Source organism: Lontra canadensis, unplaced genomic scaffold (assembly GCF_010015895.1).
Source record: "Lontra canadensis isolate GAN:19392208 unplaced genomic scaffold, GSC_riverotter_1.0 scaffold22, whole genome shotgun sequence".
NCBI classification, from domain to species: domain Eukaryota; kingdom Metazoa; phylum Chordata; class Mammalia; order Carnivora; family Mustelidae; genus Lontra; species Lontra canadensis.
In genome coordinates, this window is record NW_022631016.1 from 21,791,956 (window position 1) to 21,808,776 (window position 16,821).

The window sequence follows — 16,821 nt, forward strand, 5'->3', positions numbered from 1 at the left end:
TTGGCCTAGCCAGATTTTGATGGCTAAGGACACTCTCCAAATAGGCATCTTGATTATTTCCACTGAGATGGGACTGAGGGCATCAACTAAGCGATGTCCCATCTAATCAATCCAACTTGACGTAATTAAGACAAAATTTCAATACAGTGTGTTACCTAATCTTTCCTCATTAATATTCAGAAATTTTGTATGTACTCAGATTTAATTGGATTATTTATTACTTTGAACTTAGATCTTTATTCCAAGACAAAAATATATTGTTTTATAGTACACTATAGTAACTGCTAGGTCAAAGACCCCAATTTTAACTTCCTTCCACCTTTACAATATTGAATCTATTAAAATAATTTCCAGACTATTTTGGCCAAACTGGTTAGTGAGCTGCTTGAGCTCACATTTGGGATGTGTTATGAGAAGTGTGTGAGAGAAACATATGCCAGTGTAGGTGCAGCCTGTGTGGTGGTGCCTTGATGATGCCTTGGGTATGTATATGTCCATGCACTTGGAACAGTAGAGCTTCACTGTGGCCTTACCTGGGATGTCTGAAAGGCTGATGGAAATATTGTTGGGTTCTCACGGTACACCTGGGGCAGTAGCCAAAGTCTCCTTGCTGGTACTTTTCCAGTATCTGGGTGATGCCAATGTTGGCGAAGACAGAGCAGGAGTAGGTGAATCCCTAAAGCATCTGGACTGCCAACTCAGTCAGGTCAGTCTGGTTGGGATTGTCCTCCAGTTCTTTATCCAACTCCAGCTAGAATTTGTGGTAAGTGAGGCACCTGCTCATTGGGTCCAGTGAGACTGAATTTGTGCTGGATATAGTCTTTGTGAAATTCACAGAATTCATTGCCACAGAGCCCATAGGACCGGTATCAATAGCACCATTTTCCAGATGTTTAAATCATTTATTTTTAATTAATCTATTTTTCCATACTGATTTCCTGATGCTGTTTCATCTCCATAATTTTGTTTTCTTGAGTGATTGTAAAAGTCTTTGAAAGCTAGGTTACTTTTTTTCTTTTGATTTACAAAGCATGTAATAATTAAAGTTTTTGTACTCATTTTTAATAAATTATTTATAAAATGCAATACATCAGAATGGCATTTTTAATTTCTATGTACTTTAAAGTTTTTATTGTGTATAATATTGATAGAGAATAGTGCCCATATCAGAAGAGTTCAGCTCAGTGAATTAACCTCACAATCAGAAGACAACAGTTTAGTTGGAGTCAGATCAAAAACATCATCAGACTACAACATTGTCATCCCAGTCGCTACTCCAGTTAACTACTCTCTTGACTTCTAAAACCAAAGATTAGTGTTGTCTTTGTTATGCTAATACTAATAAGTTATGCATTATGCACATTAACAATAACTGATTCTCATTTTATGAATATTCCTTAATTTTTTATAGCATCTCATGTGACAGGACATTTATTTTATAGTTTCCAGTTTGGGCTTATAAATAATGCTATTATGAGTATTCTAGTGCACGCTTTTTTTTTTTTTCCCTAAGATTTTATTTATTTATTTGGCAGAGAGAGAGATCACAAGAAGGCAGAGAGGCAGGCAGAGAGAGAGGAGGAAGCAGGCTCCCTGCTGAGCAGAGAGTCTGATGTGGGGCTCGATCCCAGGACCTTGAGATCATGACCTGAGCCGAAGGCAGAGGCTCAACCCACTGAGCCTCCCAGGCACTCCTAGTGCATGCTTTTTTGTGAACTTATGGATGTACTGCTGTCGGGTTCAGGTATATAAACAGGGTGGAAATGATGATATTTGGAAATTAATGTGTTTAGCTTTTGTAAATACTACAGTTTTCAGAACTGGCCTCATGCTTAAGTTTTGAGGACATAATGAACTTCGATATTTATAAGGAATCTAAAATCTCAGGTTTTCTTATTTACACATTCAGAAATGTGTGTATTTAACTTTATAATATTTATTTTATCAATTTTATCATTTCTTTAGAACCTGATTCAGCAATCCAGGGTTGAATAGACTAGACTCTCCCAGTGATTCTCATTGCCTGCTAAAGTTTGAGAATCATGGCCACAATGACATCTGTAGCTACATGGTAGAGTTAGAGATATTTACTAATGAATTGGTATATTCTTCATAGTTTACAACACTGATATGACCGGTGCTAAGATTTCCATTTTAAAATGATTGCTTTTAAGTGTTAACTGTGGATTAATTAAAATGGAAAGTTTAAGGGCACCTGGCTGACTCAATCAGTAGAGAATGCGAATCTTGATCACGGGGTTGTCAGTTTAAGCTTCACACTGGGTGTAGAGATTACTTAAAAATAAAATCTTTAGGGGTGCCTGGTAGCTCAGTGGGTTAAAGCTTCTGCCTTCAGCTCAGGTTATGATCTCAGGGTCCTGGGATCGAGCCCCGCTTGGGGCTCTCTGCTCTGCGGGAAGCTTGCTTCCTCCTCTCTCTTTCTGCCTGCCTCTCTGCCTACTTGTGATCTCTGTCTGTCAAATAAATAAATAAAAGCTTTTTTAAAAATCTTTAAAGTAAAATAAAATAAAATGGAAAGTTTACTGTCAGCAACTTTTATAGTACAGACCAAAAAACAAAACAAAAAAACGCTAAAGACTTAATAAAGGGGTAATTGGGAAGTCCATACATTCCACTAATTTTCATTTGAAAGCCTTAACTTCTCTAAAAAAATCATCCATTAATTTAAAAATAATATTGCATTTTAATTTGCCCGTGCAATGCCTTTGGCAACTTGGACAGAAATGTAATAAGGAAAAGTCATTTTAATCATTTATTAGTTTTAAAAATATATATGTTAATACAGTTTTATAGCCTAAAATACATGTTTTTATTCTAGAGCAAGGGCCAAGCTCTATAACTTTGGCCAATTTTTGTGGACTATGTTTGAGTTACTAACTCTAATACTGAATTCTCACAAGACCTTTTAGTATCACATTTGTTTTTCTTTTGTTACATTTTATTTTTTGCATATGACTTTATTTGCAGAAAGTGTTCTATGATTATCTGGCTAATTTTATCAGAATAAACATATAATAGTTATAGGTTTAACAATACAAGAGTCAGTTACACATGCTTAAAATAAATACAGTCTAGTGGACATAACATTGAAATTTCCATTTTAATTAAAATATTCTACCTCAATTATAAATTTAATCTATCCTTAATAGCTCAACTATAAGAATGATAACTATCAAAAAAGAAATGTGAGAACTATTCCACAGCAACAAGGAATAGAAACAAAAGTGTTATTTTAGGGGCGCCTGGGTGGCCAGTGGGTTAAGCCTCTGCCTTTGGTTCAGGTCATGGTCTCAGGGTCCTGAGATTGAGCCCCTCATTAGGCTCTCTGCTCAGCTGGGAGCCTGCTTCCTCCTCTCTTTCTGACTGCCTCTCTGCCTACTTGTGATCTGTCTATCAAATAAATAAATCTTTTTTAAAAAGTGTTATTTTAATTTCACTAAAAAAGATTAGTTGAGTTTATTAATTTTGGTCTGTCAAAGTCATTGATATGCTGTATGAGACACAAAAGATAAGTTTGCAGACCTTGGCAAACAAATTTTACTATGATCAAATATGGTGAGTTAAGCCAATTGAATTTTGTTTCCGTACTTAAATTCATTTGTAGTACATAAACACAACTCGGGACCAAACTGGTATTGCAGATGACAGATGGGATTATTTTTGATAAATAGTAGAACACATACTCCTTTTCATATTTTAAAGCAAAGTTTATAAGGTTTTATATTTTTTCTCAACCTATGAGACGTCATTTCATACCTAATAGATCAAATCAACACTGAATACATAACAAAATAAGTCAGTGTATATTTTAAGAGAAAGGTTTCCATCATCATGGATAATGATGACAGGAGTGTCTATGATGTTATGAGATCAAGAAGTGATAGTGACCATCAGGAATGTTCATAGACATGACAGTGTTTTATACAGTGAGGATTCTGAAGAGAAGGGACCTGAGATTATCTGGACATGATAGTGTTCAGTAGGAAGAACTGGACTTCTCTCCCATTAGACACCCCTGTGGTCTGAGACCCTGGGTGTAGACACCCTACTGGCTGACCACAAGTTGAGGTACTAATGGAATTCTGTTATGACTCAGGAATAACATGATGGTATGTTCAGACATCCTGAGGCTGGGTCAATTGTCATGAGATTGGATCATTGGCTAGCATGCAAATGAATCTTCAGAATAGGTTGGAGAATTGTTCCAATATGTATGGGATAAGGAATGGTGGGTGGACCAAGATTCCTCAGGACAGAACATCTTTTACAGCCATGGGTGCAGGAAGTGAGAAAGGACCTCTAAACTAAGGATGGGGGTTGGCAGAAGATAGAGGGTACTTCTTCCAAGGGTAAGTCACTTCCTTTAGGAATACCCAGGTTGCTGTTTGTCTTTGGTTCTTCCATCTTATGTTTGTGATCCATGCTTCTCAAGCCTTTGCAAATAAATCCTAGTTAGTTAAAAAGCTGTGTCTCTTCTTCCTGATAAGCTTTCATAGCTATGCACTTAGTCTTGGGATTGAAAAAGTCTTGGACTCATCACCATCCCCTGCAGACTCTAAACTGTTACTAAGGGAATTTGAAATTTATGTGCATATAAGGAGTTCAGTATGATCTGACACCCTTGTTGATGAGTTTAACGTTGTTGAAGGATATAGGCACCCTCATCCAGTGAGCCCTCAAGGGAGATGGGGTGGATGCAGACATAGCTGGGTGCCTATAACTTGGTCTGAACCCAAGGTACATGCTCTCTGTTCACACACTTCTATTGTTTTGCCTACCACCATGTAGTCCAGGAGGAAAAAATATACAACACTGGTGTCCACATCAGGTATACTCATTTTCAGCAATGGGAACATCTTCCTGGTCATCTGGCTAAAGAATGCAGCTTGTTGTCCATTAGGTACTGAAAGGTCTTATACAAGCACCAGATACCAAGGGATCTTGTCCTCCTGGCAAACCCTCACAGCCCTTCAACTCTAACTTGCCACCTGAAAGCATTCTTCAATACCTTTCAAGGGTCATTCTTCCAAAAGAGAAAGGGCAGTGGCCTATAATTCCTAGCATGGACCCAGGACTAGGGTGAAGACTGGGTTGAGAAGGGAAGTAGAGGGACAGGGAGGTAAAGCTAGATTTAATCCACTTGAAGTCTGCAAGCCATGATGAAAACAGGTCTTTGTGGTATTGGATTTGGTTTAAACAATTAAAAATTTGACTATTGACCTGCATATTCATGAAGTGTACTAATAAGACTATCAATATTTTTGAAGTGCTTTTTTAATCAAAAGGAAAGTTTTAATGTGTCAAGACACAAATTATGTGTACATCAGTATTATTATATCATGAAATTTTCTGCAATGCTTTAGTGAATTTTTATACTGTTTTTAAACATGTTGCCCACTGATATTTGAAGTTTGATTTATATTTATAAAGTTTCCTTTAAGGATTCTTATGAGAGATAAGATTTTTGACAATTTAGAAGCTATGGACACTTTTGGATGGCCACTTGGTAAAGTACCACATGCTGTGAACATTACTTTTTTGCTTTCCAAGCAGCACAGGGATGTCTGTGAACCTGACCTACACAAAGCAGTTATTTTGGTTCTTTAAGCTGCCTGCCAAACTGTTGTAGTAGCTTTTTGATTTGGGCAGATGGCCACTTCAAAACAAATCAAAATAAAATATTTGGTGTCTGAACTTACCTGCATTGAAATCTTTGAATATGAACGCTAGCTCAGATTGAATTTCAGGTCTGACTAATTGTTTTTGATGTTCCTAGGCAGTTTGCCTGAAACATATTTGATCAAATGGCTAACACAGGCTTCACTTCTTTTTAGTTTGCTGTGTGATATCCTTTCTGGTGGTGTATTACCTACAGTAAAAATTAAAATATTAATCTGTAGCTCCTACCCAGAGTAAGATGGTCAAGAAAGGTATTAACAAGAGACACTGATCTATGTCTGAGGCTATGCATGTATGGCTCACCACTGAAATCTGGTAAAACTTTAAAATGTGTTATTTCTGGACAAAGTCTATGAGAAATATGAATATGAGAAAAATGCATAAACCTGCTGGCTTTTAGTGCAGTAGCTATGGCACAGACTTCACACTGACACAGATTTCAAGCAAATAAAGGTAATTACATTATCTTAAGCAATTATTCCCAACTTATTCATATTCTGTTATGTCTTGATTTAGAACTAGCTTACACCCCTTCCTTTCCCTCTTTCTTTTTCTTTCTTCCTTTCTCTTTCTTTCTCCTTCCTTCCTCCCTCCCTTTTCTTTCTTTCTCTCATTCTTTCTTTCTTTTCTCCTAGCTATATTTTAAACTGCAGTAGTGAGTAAAATAGATGGTTAAAAATTACCTTAATTACTTACAATTGAACAGGTACTTGTATCATTAATACAGGGTACTCCCGTGGGTTACTCAGATTTAAAGAGGTTAGATTTCTCATCAAAATCAAAAGCTTCTGCACAGCAAAGGAAATAGTCAACAAAACAAAGAGGCAACCCATGGAATGGGAGAAGATATTTGCAAATGACAGTACAGATTAAAGGTTGATATCCAGGATCTATAAAGAACTCCTCAAACTCAACACACACAAAACAGACAATCATATAAAAAAATATGGGCAGAAGATATAAACAGACACTTCTCCAATGAAGACATACAAATGGCTATCAGACACATGAAAAAATGTTCATCATCACTAGCCATCAGGGAGATTCAAATTAAAACCACATTGAGATACCACCTTACACCAGTTAGAATGGCCAAAATTAGCAAGACAGGAAACAACATGTGTTGGAGGGGATGTGGAGATAGGGGAACCCTCTTACACTGTTGGTGGGAAAGCAAGTTGGTGCAGCCACTTTGGAAAACAGTGTGGAGATTCCTCAAGAAATTAAAAATAGAGCTTCCCTATGACCCTGCAATTGCACTACTGGGTATTTACCCCAAAGATACAGATGTAGTGAAAAGAAGGGCCATCTGTACCCCAATGTTTATAGCAGCAATGGCCATGGCCGCCAAACTGTGGAAAGAACCAAGATGCTCTTCAACGGACGAATGGATAAGGAAGATGTGGTCCATATACACTATGGAGTGTTATGCCTCCGTCAGAAAGGATGAATACCCAACTTTTGCAGCAACATGGACGGGACTGGAAGAGATTATGCTGAGTGAAATAAGTCAAGCAGAGAGAGTCAATTATCACATGGTTTCACTTATTTGTGGAGCATAACAAATAGCATGGAGGACAAGGGGAGTTAGAGAGGAGAAGGGAGTTGAGGGAAATTGGAAGGGGAGGTGAACCATGAGAGACTATGGACTCTGAAAAAGCAATCTGAGGGGTTTGAAGGGGTGGAGGGTGGGAGGTTGAGGGAACCAGGTGGTGGGTATTAGAGAGGGCATGGATTGCATGGAGCCCTGGATGTGGTGCAAAAACAATGAATACTGTTATGCTGGAAAAAAAAAAAAAATCAAGCCATGGGAATAAATAAATAAATAAATAATTTTTCATATTTCAGATGAAATGATATTTGTTGTAAAATATATGTTCCATTGTATTATAAATGTCATAATGAGAAAAATGCAAATTAAAACTATAAAAATTATTCACCTGTAAGATTCAAAAAATAAGGAAGGTTTGATAACACACACTTGGTGAGGCTAAGGAGGAAGGAAGGAGTCTTATATTTTGTTTCTCAGAATATAAAATGGAATGGCATCTATGGAGGGGCATTTGGCAATAGCTAACAAAATTACATATACATCTAGCTTTTAACCTCATAATCCCTCTTTGGATTGGAATCTGTCCCAAAGACCCGAAAATACATTACCATTAATTTGAATTGACATGTGCCATGTGATCTTTAATGTAACATTTAATGTAACATTTCTCCTAGAACTTTTGAAGTTTCAGATCTTACATTTAAGTCATGGATCCATTTTGAGCTGATTTTGTATATGGTGTGATATAAGGTTGTAATTTCCTTTTTTTTCATGTGGATATCCTCTTTTCCCAGCACCATTTGTTGAAGAGACTATCTCCATTGTATATTATAGGTACACTTGTTGAAGATCAGTTGATTGTATGAGTGCAAATTTGTTTCTGGATTCTAGTCTGGTCTATATGTTTGTCCTTATGCCAGTACTATGCTGTCATGGCTACTATAAATTCGCAATATATCTTGAAATCAGGAAGTGTAAGACCTCTAACTTTGTTCTTCTCAAGATTGCTTAATTTCTACATAACTATGAATTTTCCAGTTGTCTTTCTGCTGTTGATTTCTAATATTCCAATGTGGCTGAAGAAGATACTTTGTAGGATTTTAAACTTTTTAAATTTGTTAAAACTTGTCTTGTAATCTAACATGTAATCTCCCTGGAGAAGAACAAGTACAGTTGAAAAGAATGTGTATTTTGCTGTTGGGTAGGATGTTCTATCTATATCTGTTATCCAATCCTTTTTTCCTTATTAATCTGTTGGGATATTCTCTCCATTATTAAAAGTGGGATATTGAAGTCACCTACTATTATTGCATTGCTATTTTCCCCAACCATTTAGTCAATGGTTGCTCCATATAATTCTATGGGCTGATGTTGTATGCATATATATTTAAATAATTTAATTAAATAATTAATAATTTAATTAAATAATTAAATAATCATATTTGTGACAATATGAAACTTTAATTCATAAATATTATAATAAAATTGAGTTATAACTTTGAAGTATTAAGTATAAACAATAAAAGAAACACACATAAATACTTATAAGAGTATTATTATTAAATTCTCTTGATTCTTATTTTCATTGAAAACTTTTAAAATATATTTATATTTATATTTGCATGAAAAATTTATAGTTAAAACTTGTGAATATTGATAAAATTGATTATCCTGTTAGATAATGGACTATAGTCTCTCATCTTATTATTTCATTTTCTTAATCCTTGTGAGATAAGAAAGTCACTTATTTGAAAACTTGCTATTTTTCTGTATGTGTTTTATAAAAAGAAGTTATATTCAGTTGCAGTTTTAATGATTATATTCAAAAAGAAAAAAATATTTCAGCACCTTTATTATCTTGATCATTTTGACCCTTTTAAAAAATAAATCATCTGTTTTTAACAGTTATCAGTCATCCCTATCAGGAAATAAAATTGTTACTGACATGTTAAAACAAGTGATCAATGATTACTTTTGCTTATATTTGTTATCAAGAGAAAGTAATTGTAGAAAATTGATCAAAGAAGAAAAATTACAGTACATTTATTTGTAAAGGAGTGTAATATGATGCTGCCCAGCTGTAAAAATTAGCAACACCACAGGTAAATAGTAAGCCTATAAAAATGAACTAAAAAATACCTGGATAATTATTTCAGACAATAGAATTCTGCATTTCTGGAATAGGATTGAAAGTACCAGCCTCTCACTATTGGAGAGAAAAAAAACTATGGTGAATTATGCTCTATTGCCAGAAGAACTGGAGGATTTAAATAGAATAATTGCATGATTTATTCCACCAGCACACATTTTAAAATATTGGTAATGATGTTAGTAAAGCCAGAAAGATTTTGATTCTTAACTTTAAATTTTAAAACTGAACATTATTTTACTTTGCATGCTAAAATTATTTAAATCTTACTTTTAATTGTATATTTCCAATGAAAGGTAATTCTTTTGTAGCTATTTTAATGAAATCATATTTTATATAAAACAAAATTTACTTAACTAAGTATAATTAGTTAAATTAAAGGCATATTTGAGTTCTGAGTATGGCTATTTAGACTATGAAATCATAATAAGAGCACAACAATCCACTTGGTGGAAATTTAGTCTAATTGAGGCCAATTATTTTATTTACTTGTAATTCACATGATATATGCTTGTGAACAGAAGCAGCTGCTAGCCAAATAACTAAGAAGAAACAAAGGGCTCTGGGTGGGTGATATTTCAAATTAGGCAGTAAAATCTAAGGAAAAAACATATTTTTACACATAAAAGATTCTGGAAAAAATGTTTATATGCATGATTCAAGTTTGGTTAATTGTTTGCATTCTAAACTTTTTTTATAATAATTCATTAATGAAAACCTACAAATGGCTAGCACTTTTAAGTAAATGAGGTTATACTTTTAAAATATTTGTTTTTATTAATTGATATGCATACAGTAAGGAAATCACGTTAAAGAATGTCATAATGAAAAATAACAGTCTCATATTACTCCTTCACCTCTAAGCCTCCTCTCAGTGTACTTTTTTAAATTGTTTTTATTTTGGTTATTTCCTTTCCAAAATAATATGAAAGTTATTTTTTGAATTTAGTAATATCACATAACATTTCTTATTCCCCTAATATGAAATATAAACATTTAACTTCCTCAAGCCCTCTCCTTCATCTCTGTGTTTGACGATTGTTTTATTGTTTGGGATTTTCTAACAATTATCTTTCATATAAGTAATAAAATTAAACCTCAATTGAGATTTCTATTATCCTTCTATTTGGTCTGTACTTTATATGATAATATTATTGCCCTTCCTCTTCTACCAAATTTTCTTCCCAATCTGCTTTGTATTAATTTCATTTTTACATTTCACAGTTCTTGGTGTTTCATCCTATCCTTTAAACATAACATCTTCTTCAGACCTAAAAACTGACCCTCAAATTGAAAAACAATATTTATATTATTTTAATATAAACAATATTTATATTATTATGGTTGCAAACATATTGAGTAATGAAATACCATTTAGCTTTCCATCCCTAAATACTCAGTCATAATCCAATTACTGTATGGACTATGTTAGGCTAAAAGTATTTTCTCAATAGGAAAAAAGTCATTTTAAATCATGTTTGGAAAATAATGTTCTTCCTCAGTTTCTGTTATTTTTGGAATTTATATTGACACATTTGAAAAATTGCATGTACTGTTTTTATTCTCAATATTTTTCAGTTTCAATTATGTGTATCATTGTGTTCCACTACCATTTTTTCTCAAAAGTACAAAATTTTCTCAAAAACTTAAATCCAATGGTGTGCACTGGAATTGCATTTTTTTATTATAACCTTCTTTTGTTTAATTTAGATGTCAGTTATTTTTTTCTTCCCTTAAACACACAATGAAAGGTTTTCCTAAGTTGTGAAATGAACATGTAACATTTCTGAATCCTAAACTGTATGTATATATGTATATAGTTTTATACACACATACAAACACAAAAACACATATGTAATTAGATAGTATATGTTCTCCCAACTGATTGGCAAATAGGTCTATCTTCTAGTTATCTTTATGGAGATGTGGATTCTTGCTGGATGAGACCATGCATAGAGTCATCTTTTCCTTTGACCTGGTGATAGCAGTTGGCCTAGCTTTTGACAACACAAACCCCAAACTGACAAACTATTTTATGATACCAACATTTAAACTACTAATCTTATTTAGAATTTTTAAATGTCATTAATTTTAAGTAAAATGCTCATTTTTAGGGAATTGCAGATTTACTAGCAATTATAAGAAATAATACAGAGGGATCTTATGTGCCCATTACCTGGTTTATCTCAATGCCAGGATATTGGCATTCCTCAATGCCAGGATATTGGCACTGTTACTGTCAAGGCAGAGAACAATTTCACCACCCCAAAGATCCCTCATCATCTTTTGTAGACACACGTACTTCTGTGTCCTTTTACAGACACACGTCCTTCTTCATTAACCTTTACTAGACACTAACCTGTTCTCCATATTTATAACTTTGGCATTTCAAGAACATTATAAAAATGGAATCCTGTAGTATGTAAACTTTGGGAACTTTACATACTGTATGATTGTTTCACTCAGTTTCATCACTTTGTTTTTTTTTTTTTTCTCAGAATAATTCTCTGGAGACTCAACCAAGTTGTGTTCATCAATGTTCCTCTTCTATTTATTGTTGAGTAGTATTCCATGAATGAACCATTCCCGCTTTGAGGAGCATCTAGGTTATTTTGAGTTTTGACTTCCAAATAAAAGTGTTATAAACATATGGATTTTTGTATGAACATGAATTTTAATTTCTCTGTGATATATGCTTAGGAGTGCGATTTCTGGATCATGTCATAATTGCATGTTTTTTCCATAAGAGACTACCAAACTAATTTCCAAAAGTGGCAGAAGCACTTTGAATTTCCACCAGCAAGATTTGAATGATTTGGTTTGCTTTGCGAGTCCCTGACATTCCCATATAATGATTTTATTTTGCCTATTATTATAAGTGTACATTTTTATTGTAGCTTAAATTAACATTTTCTTAATGTCTCATATTATTGAACATCTTTTCATGTGTTTCTTTGCCATTTGAACATCCTTTTAAGTGAAATGTCTCTTGATGTTTTTGTCTAATTTCTAATTGTGCTGCTTGTTATTTGTTTATTAGTTGAGCTTTGATAGTTCTTCATATATTATACATACTAGTCCTTTGTCAGATATGTGATTTACAAATACTTCTATTCTGCAGCTTGTCTTTTTATGTTATTAACAGGTTTTTCAGAAAGCAAAAAAAAAAAAAATATTGAGAGAGAGGGAGGGAGAGAGCACATGTAGGAGGAGGAGCAGAGGGAGAGATAGAAGCAGACTCCCACTGAGCAGGGAGCACAACTTCGGGCTTAATACCAGGACTCTGAGATCATGACTGAGATGAAGGCAGACACTTACCTGACTGAGCCACCTAGGTGCCCTTCCACCATTATTTTTTCAAGTTCTTTTTCAGTATGTCCTTTTTCTACTCTCTTTCAGTGGAAGAAATGGGGTCACCATTTTTTCTATGTTGGTTTTCTGGAATAAAACATTTACTGTCTAAGAATGTTCGTGTTGGTTGTCAGGGCTTTTGTCTGCTCCTGTGGCAATTTGCTGGTTTCTAGCTTTTTTTAACTACAAGTCTGAGCTACATAAAGCAAAAAATAAACCCAGGAAACTCACCAATATGTCATTCTTTCTGTGTATTCTTTATCTTTGTCTTTCAGAGGCTCTTTGTGTTTGTTTTAAATACAATAGCCAGAGTTTTTAGTTGTATTTAGTGAGAGGAATAGGAAAAAGTGCATCTGCTCCATCCTGCTAGAAGCCCAAATTAAAATGCAAATTCATTGAAATATTAACATTAAATGATATTAAAATTTACATTTAAGTAAAATTAAAAATTTAAATCCAATAGTCACATTAATTATACTTAAAGTAAACACATGTAGCCAGTGGTTACCATATTGGACAGAATGAATGATTGGACATTTACATCATCACTAAAATATCTAATTGGCAGTGTTGCTTTAAAAGTAATCATTTTAATAATTTTCTTTGGGGAAAATGCCTGATGCATCATCCATCAGTTGGTTGGTGGGAAGTGTACTAATTAGATGGCTAGTACAGTTGTCTCATTAAAAACAAAATCTTTGATAAGTTCATCTCTTTCATCCATACTTCTTCATTTGACCCTGTTCCTCTTGTCTATGAGCACAAAGCCTTCCTGAGCTAACAACAGATAGATGGGCTTCTGCTTATTTTACCCTTGAGGATCAGGATCCTCTTTGTTTATTAATCATTATCACATAATGCCCAACTTCTTAAAATCTTATTCTTTTTTAAAATAATTCTATGCTTTTATCTATAAGTGGTCCTTAGGAACACAGGAAAAAAAAAAACAACTAATTCTAGTATGACTTTTTTTTTTTTTAAGATTTTATTTATTCACTTGACAGACAGAGATCACAAGTAGGCAGAGAGGCAGGCAGAGAGAGAGAGACGGAAGCAGGTTCCCCACTGAGCAGAGAGCCCCATGTGGGGCTCGATCCCAGGACCCTGGGATCATGACCCAAGCTGAAGGCAGAGGCCTCAACCCACTGGGCCATCCAGGCGCCCCCTAGTATGACTTTTTTAATGGCAAATTCTAATATTTTACTTCTAGAAAGTAGTCGATGGGTTCACTTTTTTTTTTTTTTTTTTAGGGCTCCCCTCTATAGATATACATTGTACATACTATTCGGCTTATTTTTTATTAAAAAAAAAAAAGTATTCTATTAAAAAGGTATAGAAAAGCAACATAAAAAATCTTCAAAATAGGAATTCATAACCGACTAAATGCACTGCATGCATTATTTCTACACAACTTTATTTTTATTTTTGTTGTAACATATACTACTTGAACAGAAGTACGCTGAGATGGATAATTTCAAGTAAGCTACTTAGAAAAATATATAATTTTAACAATCTGATATTTTGTTTTTGAAATAATTTTCTAACTTAGATTAGTAATTCCACTTATAGGAATAAAAATAAGATTAAAAAAGTCAAAACTATAAGCACTAAAATGAAAAATAAGATTATAATGAAACTAAATTATTAGAAATATGAATTACCAACTGAAATGTGGAGAAAACCAGTTTATCATAACAACTTCCATGGATATAATATATTAAATGCCATATTTAGGGGTTTTTTTCCTTAAGATTTTTATTTATTTATTCGACAGAGAGATCACAAGTAGGCAGAGAGACAGGCAGAGAGAGGGGGGAAGCAGGCTCCCCATTGAACAGCCCTATAGGGGCTCAATCCCAGGACCCTGAGATAATGACCTGAGCTGAAGGCAGAGGCTTAACTCACTGAGCTACCCAGGTGCCCCATATTTAGATTTTTAAATAAAAATTTGAATAAAAGTTATAGTTACTAATAAGTTCATGAATTTATTTTCTAGTTTCCTACACATTGTTCTTGATTTTTGTATTCTTTGTACTTGTCCTTTATATTTACCTTATGTAGATTTGTATATATGGCTTTATTTTATGATATTTAATGAAACTCTCAAATGTTATTTCTCTTTTATTGCTTTTAAGGTAATATGATTTCATTGGTAGGAAAGAAAAAAGTATAAAGAAAAATAATTGTATTGGGGATCAAATGAAATAATATGAGTAACATTTTACAGGAAAACAGATTTGCTCAGTGTGAAATTTACATTTTTATATCTGTCTATGTCTAGGTGAGGGAGGGGAAGACGGTAAGGAAGACGATGTGGACTGGGGATAAACAGGATTTCCATTTCCAACATTGATCCTTAGAAAAGAATGTGGACTAGATTTTGGTGGGTTTGACTGGAAAACCACAATCCAAGTTGTCTAAAATTATTTTTGAGTGGTATTAGATGACTTGATTTTGAAAAGCTTTATGCATAGAAAGAACTGAGCTTTTCAGATTTCCTTATAGGGTCAAAGTTAAGGACTCTAAACCAAAAGAAGCTGGCTGAATACTTCTGCTACTTTTACTGTGATCATCGTGGCCACCTCACTTACATTTCTTTGATTCCCATTAAATGAATATTAATCTTAGTGTATTTTGGCAGGAGTAGGGAGGAGGTTGGAAATGGGTGTCTACTTCTGTCTATTCTAAAAACATCCCTTAGTTCTCATTATCCAGTTGATTTCAACTCCATTCTCCCCTTTTCTTTGTCATCATCTAACCTTCTCTCCCAGGAATTTCAGACCTTGTTATTCATAAATGGAAAACTTTGTGTATACTTTATATTTATACTCAAATTTTTTCTTTATGATCAAAAGTTAGCTTGACTGATTTTAAAATTATTGCCTCACATTTTCTCTCTCTTAGCGTATTTTAGACACTGATCAAACTGTCTTCTTGCATTGAATACTACTGTGAAGAAGTCAAATCCAACTTGATATTTCACACTAGTAGGAGGAATGTTTTTTTTTTCCCCCTTGTCTACTCCTAGGATTCTTTCTTTGTATTTGAATCTTAACATCTTCACCACAATACACTTTGATTTAAAATGTTAGGTATGAATGTTAGGTATCATTATTTCTTGGAAATCTATGAGCACCTTCAGTCTGCACATTCAATTTGTCCTTTTTTATCCAGAAAAGTTTTTAAAAATTGTACTTTTGACTCCGTATTTTTAATGTTTCATTTGCTTAATTCTTCTTGACTACTAATAATTCATGTTAGATATACTTTTTTTAAGCCTATCATTCCTTCTATGATATTTACATTCCTCTTTCTCTTCTTACCTCTCCTCCTTACTCTCTCTGTGATCATCATTCTCATCACTACTTATGACTATCTAACTTTTTCCACTTATAATGGGCATTTATTCTCTTAAGTAAATTTTTTTTTGGCCTGTTGTGACATTTTCAACTCACTTCCAGATTCTTTGAGCATCCTATCAAGTCTCCTTGGCATGTTTGTTTCTCACTGTTCAAATTCTACTTATTATATATAGAGATATCTCTAAATGCTATGAGAATATAGAAAGTCATTTCCATTTTCCCTGTTCTTCTGTGATCATCCTTCATTAGAAATCTCCTCTTACTGATTTAAAGGAAAAAAAAAAAAAGAAGTTCTATGCATAGAACCCATGTCACTTTCTTTATAATTATGACCCATCTTTGAATTACTTTTGTTGTTTGTCAGAAATTTTTGGCAATTGTGGTAACTAGAACTATCTGAGGATTGGATTCAAAGAAGTTTCCAAATGCTTGCTTTCCAAACAAATTGTTTGGTTGACAGAAATTTTTTTTTAGTACTCAGCATATATTTGATCAGTATGATTCATCACACAAAACTCCATGCTTGATCCAGTCCATTCCAAGATAAAGAAACCGTTCAGTATTTTTTTTAAAGATAAATTTATTTATTTATTTATTTATTTGACAGAGAGAGATCACAAGTAGGTAGAGAGGCAGGCAGACACACACACACACACACACACACACACACACACACGAAACCAGGCCCCCTGCTGAGCAAAGAGCCC